We start from the raw sequence: 12,382 nt of genomic DNA on the forward strand, positions 1-12,382 counted from the left end.
CCACATATTTCTCCTTTCGTAAGTCACTTACTTTGCCTACTTTTCTAGTAAGGTGGCCATCATTTCTAAAATGATGATTTTTAAAAATCTTTTTGAGATTAAGGATATTAATACTTTCTTGTTTAAATACATATGCAGTCATTTTTCCTTATATATTTTTGTGTCCATGAATTCTGAGAACTTCCCAAACTCCTGGTACTCCCCCATCACTGAGCAACCACTAAATAGAATGTGCAATAGTATATCCCCTGATTGTGGAAAGAAACTTAGCACAAATAGATACCTGAAAGGTCATCTAGTTCAACCCACTCATTTTCCCATGAGGAAACCAAGGCCCTGAGACAAGTGGTTTAGTTACTGGAGGCTGACTTGAGGCCCAGAAACTGAATCACTGAGTCAGCACTCTTTCCATCTACACTGTATTTTCTCAAATATGTATATCTACATTTTATATCCCATACTTAATTTCTTTAGTTTTAAAATGTAAACCCATATAGATAGATCTATAATTCAAATTGGTGGCTTTTTACTCAAAAGATAACTGCCAGTTTTAATATAAAACTTGTTTTCAAACAGATGTTCTCTTCCTCATTAACCTTCTTTGAGAGACAGATCATCTCTCTTCAGGGGCAATAATTAAGGCTTCCAACATCTTATAGAATTAGGGTAAACCCTTAATTTACAGATTGCTCAAACTATAAAAGAAGGTATTTTGTCTTGGAAATTTATCCCAGAGCACTGCATGGAATGAGGTGACTTAGTTTCAGTTTCAAAGTATAAAATGGGTAATATTCCATCATTTCCACAGAGCCTGGGTTGTGGAGTCCAGGTCTTGGTTAGATTCTCACCTTCATTACCGACTAGTAGTATAACCTCAGGCAGGTCACATAACCAGAACCGCAAGATGTGGATAATAGTGCATAGTTTGAAGGATTTTTTAAGGCAATTAAAAAATTCTATCTCCCACGCCTAGCGGCATGTCTGACTATTAGGTAAATAAATGTGAAGTGAAAGTCACTCACTTGTGTCTGACTCTTTGTGACCCCATGGATTATACAGTCCATGGAATTCTCCAGGCCAGAATACTGGAGTGGGTAGGCATTCCCTTCTCCAGGGGATCTTCCCAACCCAGGGATCAAATCCAGGTCTCCCACATTGCAGGCGGATTCTTTACCAGCTGAGCCACCAGGGAAGCCCAAGAACACTGGAGTGGGTAGCCTATCCCTTCTCCAGCAGATCTTCTTGACCCCGGAATCGAACCAGGGTCTCCTGCCTTGCAGGCGGATTCTTTACCAACTGAGCTACCACGAAAGCCATTAGGTGAATAAGGATAACAATAATCACATGGTATTTAGCATTGGTCAGATACTGTTTGAAGTGATTTATGAAAATTAACTCATTCATCATTACAATAATACTATGTGTTCAATACCACTGTGGTTATTCTACAGCTGGGGAAACTAAGGCACAGAAAAGTAAGGTAACTTGCCCAAGAGATCAAGCTAGTGAGGAGGACTTGCCTCCAAGTCCATTCATAGAGCTGTCTCTACTTCCTCTGCCTCTGTCTCTCATTTGGGGCAAGCCTGTCTGTCTTTGCCATCTTGATGAAACTAAGCAATCTGCTATGATCTGATGTCGGTGTTCCCCTAAAATTCAGATTGAATTAAGTTGACACATAACCCCTATGATGATAGTTATAGGAGGTGGGGACTTTGGGAAGTGACTAGGCCATGAGGGTGGAACCCTCATCAATGGAATTACTGTCCTTATTAAAGAGCCCCAGAGAGCTCATCTGTCCCTTCCACCATATGAAGACACAATGAGAAGGCACTGTCTATGAATCAGGAAGCAAGCCCTCATTAGACATCATATCCACCAGAGACATCATCTTGGACTGTTCAACCTGGGAGAAATCAATTGCTCTTGTTTACAAACCGCATAGTCTGTGGCATTTTGTTATAGCAGTTCAAACAGACTAAGACACAATCCTAAAATAAAGGCAGGAGGTGAGGTGGTAGACTCAGAAAGACATTTTTCGCTGGTGAGTGATTTCTTTCTTATTACAGGCCTGGTTTCTAACAACGTATGAAAGATTTCTCCCTTAAGCAGTCACTCTCACACACCATTGGAGGATGTACAGAAGAACACCACCTTTGTAGAAGGCAATTTGACAGAATCCAGCAGCACACTTATTGTTTTTGACACTTGGAGCTGATCCTTTTTTAACCTCTTTCATCTACATGGCAAAATTAGTTTCAGTAATAATGTATGAGTCAGGAACAATCATTTTTTTCCCTGATTCATTCTTCAGCTTTAAAATAAACAAGTAACAGTTTATAACAAAGATAAATTTCAATTTTTAAAGTATTATTCAAGTGCTGTAAAATATTTTGTGTATGAACTAAAACTTATAATTATCAATCAAAAATATTATACTCTACTCACTGTTTTAAATCTAAACACAAAAGTCTAAAAAGTCACAGAGAATAGTAGAATTAAAGTTAATCAAGTTCTGTTTCATAGTCTCTATAATCATTGTGCTATCATTCTTTAGTTCTCATCAACTGTTTAGGAATTAGGAATATGCAGTGCCACAGGCAATCACAATATATCCCTGAAGTCAGCTCTAATGGAATCCATACGCTCCCTAAAGCACTAACTCTAACTTTATCACTGCCAGTGCATGGTGATAACAAAAAGCAGACACACATTGATTTTATTATTGTCTTTAAATTCTTGACAGATGATTCACTCCCTTATTGCCTGTGCCTGGGGTGGACCACTTCCACCCCCATGTCCATGGTATGTCCCTGCCAGTAGCTATCAAAATTTCAAATGCATATATGTTTTAACCCAACAATTCCAATTCTTTATGCATTGTTTTGTTGTACCTATACAAGTAGTGAAGATATATGTGCAAGAATTTTATTGCAGCATTATTCACAATAGCAAAAAAAAAAAAACTGAGAACAACTAAAATTCCATCATAAGTCAGTGGTTAAATTAATCCTGCCATATCCATACGATGAAATCCAGTATAGCATTAAAAGGAATTAGGATAAGAGTAGGGGTGAAACAGGTGAAGGGGATTAAGAGGTACTAACCTCTAGTTATAAAATAAATCACAGGAATGTGATACTAAGTAGAACAATGGTCAACAATATTGTAATAACTTTATATGGGGACAGATGGCTACCAGACTTGACTCATGGTTGGGATCACTTTACAGTGTATGCAAATGTCAAATCACTATGTAGTACACTTGCAATTAACATAATATTGTACTTCAACTATATTTTGATTTAAAAAAAGAATTAGGCTTGCCTTGTATGTATTGCACAAGAAGGATACAAAGACATATTAGTAACTTTAAAAAAAGCAGTTGAACAATTCATTAAAAAATCTCGTCTATGTAGAAAAAGAAATGTACAAGTCTGGTCTAAAGACCCTGAGTGCCCAGAATGGCCAGAATGGCATTAGGATAGGGGTAGGGGTGAAACAGGTGAAGGGGATTAAGAGGTACAAACCTCTTACAAGGTACAATGGGTACCATGCGTCTATGCAAAGGAAAAGTATCTGTGCAGTGGTGGACACAACAAGGCTTACTATGAATTCCAGTCATCCGATACATGTCCCTCTACAGATAAACTGTACTAATGGCACAGCAGTTACTCCCTGGCGGTAGTCGTGTCCAACTCTTGCGGCCCCATGGCTACAGTCCATGGGATTCTCCAGGCAAGAATACTAGAGTGGGTTGCCGTTTCCTTCTCCAAGGGATCTTCCCAACCCAGGAATCGAACCCAGGTCTCCTGCATTGTAGGCAAAATTCTTTACCAACTGAGCTACAAGGGAAGTCCATTTACTCCCTAAGTTGTCTAAAGGAGAAGAAGAACAAAGAGGAATAACCTAAGAACACAGGTTTGTACAGACTTTCTTAGGTTTTTTAAAATCCCCTTTTGGGATATCGATGTTTATACTTTCCATACTGATTATATTGCAGCTATAATACACAACAGTGGGATTAACTATTTCCTCAGATGTTCAACTTCTGATGGAGGTCTTACAGAAACTGGGAGAAACAAGTTCCTAATGAACCTGAAACTATCAAGATACTCCAGAGCAAAATTATTCTTTCAACTGTCTAATTTATTGCTTATGCATACATAATGTTCTGTTAAGTTCCAAACCCATAGAAGTCTGAAAATAAATGACAGGATATCTGACTTTAATTGCCTTTAAATTAGGAATTCTTTTAAACAGCTTAATGAGGACAGAAGATAATGAAGAAAATGTTAATATAGTTTAGCTTAGGCCTAGAAGTTTTTTGTTTTTGAAAAAAGTTTTTTCCTATTTTGTTAATGACTCTGACCCTCACTTCTTTGTTGAGGTTGTTCTCTATAGAAGAAATGAATTCTTGGGAAGAGGTAATGAGATGGCCATGGAAAAGTAGCCGGTATGGCTGTTCTTCATCATAATAAGGCCCCATATAACTGAGATCTTAAGAAAAAAAATTATAAATTAGAGAGAAAAGAAGCAACCTTCTGCATACAAATGATCTCACACACAGCTTCCTCCCAGAAAAAAAAATTAAAATTTAAATGGACAATCGCCATAATAAAGGTAAATGCAAAATGCCAAGAGAATGCTGAGGACAGAGTGCTTAAATCTTCCAGGGTGGTGGGGGTGGAGGAGGCAGAAAGAAGTGACATTTGAGATAGGTCTTGCGGAGCGGTGGAGAAAATAGGATTGGTGGATAGCATCCAGAGAGAGGAAGTGGCCAGTGTCTGGGTGTGCATAGGAGAATGGTTTGTGTAACTGGAGGGCAGAAACTCAGCTTTTGAGACTAAAGCACAGGAGGGAGATCATTTTATCATTTTTAAAGGGACAGTGGAGCCAATTTGTAAATGGCTCATTTCTGCATGGCAAGTATAAAACAACCTCCTTCACCATCTCTCTCATTACCTTTCTCCTCTTTCCCAGCCCCACTTCCCAAAACCATTGCTGCCTCGGGATTGTGTAACATCCCCCAACTCTCCCTGCCTTTCCTGACTCAGCAATCTTAAGTGTAGGCTTCCCTTGTGGCTCAGCTGGTAAAGAATCCGCCTGCAATGTGGGAGACCTGGGTTAGAATCCTAGGTTGGGAAGATCCCCTGGAGAAAGGAAAGGCTACCCACTCTAGTATTCTGGCCTGGAGAATCCCATGGACTGTATAGTCCAAGGGGTCGCAAAGAGTCAGACACAACTGAGCAACTTTCACTTTCAGTCTTAAGTGTGCTGCTCTCATCTCCTGAAATATCTTCTTCCCTGACTTCTGGTGGTAGTTTAGTTGCAGAAATTATCACAAAGTTAGCAGAAGTATCACTTCTGCTCTGACTCTTCCTGGTAAAATTCTGCCTGTCCCAGAGCCCAGCTCAGATGCCACCTCCTCCAGGAGGCCTTCCTGAAACTCCTCACAGGCATTATTTTTCTCCCTTATTTGAGCTCATATGTAATCTTTGAGTGTTTTTATATTTACCTTTTGAATACTTAATACATGTCTATTGTAAAATTCAAAGAGTACAAAAGTAAAAAATACATCTCCCTCCTCTGCCTGCCCTCCAGGACCCCAGGCCATTTTTCCAGAGACAACTATTATATGAAGTTTTTTATGTATTTTCCCAAAGCTATTACATTATGACATGTATTCACAAACATATATGTATGAATGAATATGTGTAATTATAACACACATTCACTCTTTTTTTAATATACAAACTACAGCACACTATTCTTTACTCCCTGCTGCTTTTCTCAATTAATTTTTTCTTTATCAGCAGATTTTCAGGCAATACCTCAAAGATACTGGGGGTTCAGATTTCAGAATACCACAATAAGCAACTATTGCAATTAAGTGAGTCACATGAATTTTTTGGTTTCCCATTGCGTATCAAAGTTACACTATACTGTAAGTCTATTAAGTGTGCAAATAGCATTATGTCTAAAAGTAATGCACATGCCTTAATCAAAAAATAATTTATTGCTAAAAGATGCTAACTATCATCTGAGCCTTCATCAAGTCATAAACTTTCTGTTGATGGAGAGTCTTCTCTCAGTGTTGATGGCTGCTGACTAATTGGGGTGGTAGTAGCTGAAGGCTGGGGTAGCTGTGGCAGTTTCTTAAAATAAGACAAAAAAGAAGTCTGCCACATGGATGGGCTCTTCCTTTCATGAACAGATCGATCTCTTTGTAGCATGCAATGCTGTTTGATAACATTTTACCTACAGTAGAACTTCTCTCAAATTTGGAGTCAATGCTGTTAAACCCTGCTGTTGCTTTGAGAGCAAATGTTAGTAGAGAAGAGCATGGAGGGGCAGATGGTTCAACTTTCCTGCCTCTGATACCCTTTCCCTACTCTTCTTCTCACCTGTCTCTGACTGTCTTTCCTTTTCCACCTCCTACCTTGACACAGAGGCTTGCAGGCTCAATTATATCCAACTCTTTTGTGACACCATGGACTATATATAGCCCACCAGGCTCCTCTGTCCATGGAATTTTCCAGGCAAGAATACTGGAGTGGGTTGCTGCTTCCTTTTTCATGGGATCTTCCTGACTCAGTGATCGACCTTGTGTCTCCTGAGTCTCCCGTATTGGCAGGCAGATTCTTAACCACTGAGCCACCTGGGAAACCACCCGTGATGCAGAGGTACGGGCACTAAAAAGCCTTCAGCGCTGGCACATTTGCCAAACAAAGCATGAGGGGCCCTAGCAGGTGTCTGATTTCAAGACAGTGTTCAGCTGCACCCATCTTAGCAGTACACAAGATAGAAGGAGAATTTGCACCTTTTTTCCTGGGAACATGTACCAGTCCGATTTAGTGTCCACTGGCCTAACTTGTGACAGAAAGAACCCGCTAACATTTTGCACTCTAGAGAGTTTTCAGAGATTGATTGGAGAAAATGCCCAGCCCATTTACAGACCACGGCAGCAGAACAACTAGGTAGACAAGGTGTCAGAAAGGCCCAAAGGGGAATGTCACTCAGACCCCACAAAATCTCTCAGTTCTCTAAGGCATCCTCATGGCTTTTCTTGGCACAAAAAGCAGCCATTGGCCACTTCAGTCATTTGCCTCCCAAATCTCCACACTGAGAAGTTCCCAGGCCGTGTAAAAGTGGTCCCCATGACAGTAAAATGACCAGGTCCTAGCAGGGTGTGGGACTGGGTAACCATCCTCTCTTGGCGTGGTAACTTGTGGCTCTCTCTAGATCATCCAGAGCTCCTACCTGGAGTTTGGTGTTCATCCTTTAGGCCAACTCTCCCACCCCCACACAGGTATTATCAACATGCATGAGACCAGGAGGCCTAATCCTAAATCTGTTTCTAACAGCAAGGACTTCCGGAAAACACTCCCTGTAGAATGGACTTGCCATTTCCACTCATTTCCTCCCTCATTTGTCTTAACTTCTTAAATACAAGACAACTTCCCACAAAGGATAACTTTTCAAAGGAGGAATACACGCATGTTTTTATTATTGAATTCCTTATACTTTTAGAAAAATATTTAAAATGTGGAGAAAAATATATGACAACACTGTTACATTAAAAAAAAAAAAAAAAGCAAGTTCAGAACAGTGTATACAACATGATCCTGATTTTTCAGTAAAATTAGAGAAAGGAATAAGAAGCTAAATTAGTGATACACTGATTGGTGCAATCACAGGTTTTTGTGTTATCTATGCTTTACAAATTTCCTTTAAAAACATATACTGCTTCCAAGGACTTCCCAGATAGTCTAGTGGTTAAAACTCTGAACTTCCACTGCAGGGGATGCGGGACTGATCCTTGGTCAGGGAACTAAGATCCCACATGCCACATGGCACAGTAAAAAAGAAAAACACACATATACTTCTTCTGTAACAAGAGGGAGTTGTAAAAGTAACTCATGACTCTGTAAAAGAAAATATAAATGCATCTTGCAAATATAAACGCATCTTCCTGGATAGAAATAGCATTTGCTAGTATCATCAGATACTGTAGTCACTTTCAAGAAAGTATGACACAGGAGACCCAGATCCTGGGTCAGAATCAAACTAATAAAATGACCCGGAACCAGTCCAGGACCTCCCCGCCACCACAGTCACCTCATCTGTCAGATGAGCAGGTCTCATTGAGTCTGTAAGTTCCTTTCTTACTCAGTCTGGAACTCCTCACCCCTTTTTCAGATACCACTCAAGTAAAAACAAAGCAAGCAAACAAACAAACACTTTGGAATATTCCAGTGAAGTGTGGATTGTGCCCAGACTGCCCTCCTCAACATGGTAGAGAAATCTCTGGGGGAACTCAGATTCTAGGAAAAGAGGCTTTTTATGTAATAGAGATGATTATCACTGTTAGGATTTATGGGAATGTATTTCCTTTTGTTACTGAGTATCAGAAAGGTGGAGAGCATGCTTTAGCCTAAGGCTCACTTCATCTCTATGGTCTTGTGAAAGTGAAAGTGAAGTCTCTCAGTCGTGTCCGACTCTTTGTGACCCTATGGACTGTAGCCTACCAGGCTCTTCTATCCGTGGGATTTTCTAGGCAAGATTACTGGAGTGTGTTGCCATTTCCTTCTCCAGGGGATCTTCCCAACCCAGGGATCAAACCCAGGTCTTCTGGACTGCAGGCAGATGCTTTACCGTCTGAGCCACCAGGGAAGAACACGGTCTTGTGAATGGATCCTAATACAGGAAGTCTATTAGCTACGATTCTCTGTCCTTTGACAATGCATAGAAGGTCACTGCCAGAGTAAAATTCTCAGACTTGCTTGTTTTGTACGTTTCCATGGGTCACCAACTCTCTTTTTTCTGGTCAATATCTCTTCATATAAATCCATCTTCTCAGGAGATGACTGTGTAGTCATCTTCTTGTACTAGGCTACCCAAGTCTTGCCTTAATGATACAAGCCTACCTGAAATTACTTTCAAGAGACAATAGTAAGATTCCAAAAGAAACCCCAGGATATCAGCATTAGCCAATGTCTCAAGTTTATAATTCCAAAGTGAACTGAAATGCAACAGAAGATAATCCCCTAAATTCATTCCATCTTCCTCTAACCACCTCTCTACTTGTACATTATGCCTGTATCTTACAACACTCACATATCTCATACAGACATCCATCAGAACATTTCTTTGGGGTTTATCATGCCCAAAGTGCTTACCTTGTAAGATTATATTCAAAAACCTCCCCATAACTCTTCAGTATTCCATTTCCTATGAAGCTGTACTAGCCCGGTGCATGTATGTGCGCAATCAGGAACTAGAAGAGTGAGGCTCATACTTGCTATTTTTTTTAACTTTTTGTTGCACCAATCAGCTTGTGGGATTTTAGTTCCCCAGCCAGGGACTGAACCCCAGCCCTTGGCAGTAAGAGCACAAGTCCTAATCACTGGTCTGCGGGAATTCCCCACACTTGTTATTTTTCTAAAGTAAAGTCCCAGGAAACTTGACTACCAGAGTTAACTATCAGTAGGTAATTTTTTTTTTTTTTTTTTTGCATCATGGGGCACAGAAAGAGACAGAGGACTTCCTTTCTGTGCCACATGTAAGATCTGTTATCCCATCTTCTCCTTTTAATGATATTCTCCAGGCTGAATTCCAGTGTCTTTTCAACTATGACTCATCACTGCTTCTCATGCATAGAACTGACAGTTCTGGGCTCCTCATTTTTAAGGAGGACAGTAATTCAGAAGCATGTTGTAAGATCCCCCCAGCACAATTCTCCATCTGGGATCATCCAGAGGCCCAGCTCAGTGAGCCACAAGGAGATGGCAAAGGAAGCAGCTTCCCAGTCTATCAGTAGGAGCTGCCATCCTGATGATAAGGATCCCCTGCAAGAAAGTCTGACATGTGGGCTTCCCAATCAGCTGGTACAGCAGGCACAGTCCGTGCCCTTCAGGGCACAGCCTTACCAGAAGGTACCACCTCCACAGGGGCCATCTGGGTGATGGGAATTCCCCTCCCTACTGCGCATCCTCCCACCATTCAAACAGCCCTTTCCCCAGAGGTTCAGTGCTTTGTTGGAATGCAAATATCCTTGGAAGGTAAAGCCCTTTTTAAAGTTTTCATATTTATAAGAATGTGTTCAAGTCTTATCCTATCATCAAAGCCACTTTTGGTTGGAGGAGGAGAAATTTTCACAAAAAAGCAAAAACTGTATACAAAGAGAGGTAAAACACTGGAAGATATCTTTTATTGGTCATTAATCCCATTCTCTGGATCACTCCCTTCTACATCCAGGCTCCTCCTAAACTGGAATAGCACTGGTGGCCTACCAGTCTCCTGTATTGTCTGCAGACTGATAATCTGAAGTGTCATTGATCTCAGTTCTCAATAACACCATTCATGTGCTCATTCCTCCAATATGTGCTGCACTCTAACTACATGCTGGGCACTGTACTAAATGCTGCATGGGGAATAGAGAAAGCTGAGGAATTCTAATCCATCTCAAAGTCAAGTGTCCAACATGTAGATGAGGATCACTGGGTTTATAATACTGATCTGTATTATAGGCAGTATAATGTAATACTGACTACGGTATTAAAGAAACACTTGGTATTTATTCACCGCACTTGCCCCACAGTGATGTGATGTACCATTAGCCCTGGGAAGTATCTTATTCTCAATTTACAGATTAAAAAAAAATTTGGGGTCGGGGGGCCGTGCTGCGTAGGATCTTAGTTCCCCAACCAGGGATCGAACCCAGAGCCACAGCAGTGAAACACCAAGTCCTAACCACTGCACCACCAGGGAATTCCCTCAGTTCACAGATAAACTGATCAATGTCCAGGAGGTAAAGTCAAAGACCCCCAAATGTGAGCATCCTCAAAATTAGAGGTTGTTTAAAATGTTTTCCTGGGCCCCTCATGGGGACATTTACATTCAATAGGTCTGGAAAGAACCAGAGAGGCTATTTTCAAAGTACGAGGATGACTCAGAAGCACAGTCAAATTGGAGAAATGCTGTTACGCAGCTAAGTACAGCATTCCCATACAGCTTTTCACTTGACCGTCACCATCTTGGAAATAGAATTATTATATTATTATCCCCAGTTTACATGTGAAGCAGCTTTGGCACACACTCACTCTCTCTCTCATACACACACACACACACACACACAAAATTGTCCCCCCAAAACAAAACCCTAGCCTAGAGGGGAAAGCACTAATCAGGAGTCAGGATATCTGGGTTCAATTTCATGTCTGTCACTGGCCTTGTAACCAGAAGTAACCACCCACCCCTAGGTGCTTCTTTCATTGAGTGTAAGATAGGAGGGTTTCATTCCAGCTTGAAATGTGATGAAATGTAGATACTGCTCCTTTTCCAACTCCTTAAGTAGAAATACCTTTTAAATAAGTATACCTAAGTGACTATTTCTCTTCAGGGGAATGCTGAGAGGGAAACTCAGTAAAACACATATTGCCCCTGAAGAATCAGGTGGATAAACCAAGCCATCCACAGCTCCATTTATTGAGTGCCATGGTGCCTGAGGCAAGCACCTTCATACCTGACCTCATTTTATCCTCACGACAGTCCCACAAGGAAAATAGTACTATCCCCATTTTACAAATGTGATGACTGAGAGCCAGAGAAATTAAATAACTTGACCCTGGTTAACTCCAAAACCCTGAGCTTTACACCCTGCCTCCAAACCTCCAATTCTCTCATGCAGAGAGGATCAGGAAATGGAAGGCAGAATCGAGCTAGTGAACTGTTTCCAGCTCCTAAATCCGGCCTTTATGCTTATCTCTTATAAGCGAATTCCCACGATGTTGGTTATTTATGGTAAAACACAAATAGTGTACAGTGGGTTTTAGAACTGCAAAGAAAACCATGTCCAGCTACTTACTGGCTCTCATCTATTGATGTTTGTCACTTTTAGCTATTATAACCAGCTTTTACCAATTGCTTTCTAGATGGACAGCACTACAGTGGACATTGTGAGAGATTCCCTGCTCTCCTGGAATTTAGCCCATTGTGGAGACAAGATGTAGATGCTCGAGTTAGGTAACTAACATTAAAGACATTGCGTGTGTGTGTGCTAGGCCACTTCAGTTGTGTCTGACTCTTTGCGACCTCATGGACTGTAGCCCACCAGGCTCCTCTCTCCATGGGATTCTCTAGGCAACTGTTGCCATTTCCTTCTCCAGGGGATCTTCCTGACGCAGGGTCAGAACCTGAGTCTCTTATGTCTCCTGCATTGGCAGGTGGGTTCTTTACCACTACACTTAATTACTTAATTGGAGCTTCCCAGGTGGCACAGTGGTAAAGAATTCTCCTGCCAGTGTAGGAGATGTAAGACGCAGGTTCGATCCCTGGGTCAGGAAGATCCACTGCAGTAGGAAATACTGCTCCAGTATTCTTG

At 41.0% G+C, this 12,382-nt stretch overlaps 1 protein-coding gene across 8 annotated transcripts in view; it reads right to left on the reverse strand.

Annotated features, from left to right (window-relative positions):
* RHOH (ras homolog family member H) overlaps window positions 1-12,382 on the reverse strand; it is a 49,191-nt gene that overhangs the window by 15,500 nt on the left and 21,309 nt on the right. For 3 of the 8 annotated variants that reach the window (XM_081592085.1, XM_081592118.1, XM_081592108.1), the window contains exon 1: window positions 9,180-9,272. The exons of the other annotated variants lie outside the window; for them this stretch is intronic. The gene's annotated coding sequence lies outside the window, so the exon portion shown is untranslated. Of the gene's footprint in view, window positions 1-9,179; window positions 9,273-12,382 lie in introns of those variants that run through there. 8 annotated transcript variants of the gene reach the window in all.

Source organism: Giraffa tippelskirchi, chromosome 1 (genome assembly GCF_054371585.1).
Source record: "Giraffa tippelskirchi isolate mGirTip1 chromosome 1, T2T-mGirTip1v1.2.pri, whole genome shotgun sequence".
NCBI classification, from domain to species: Eukaryota; Metazoa; Chordata; class Mammalia; order Artiodactyla; family Giraffidae; genus Giraffa; species Giraffa tippelskirchi.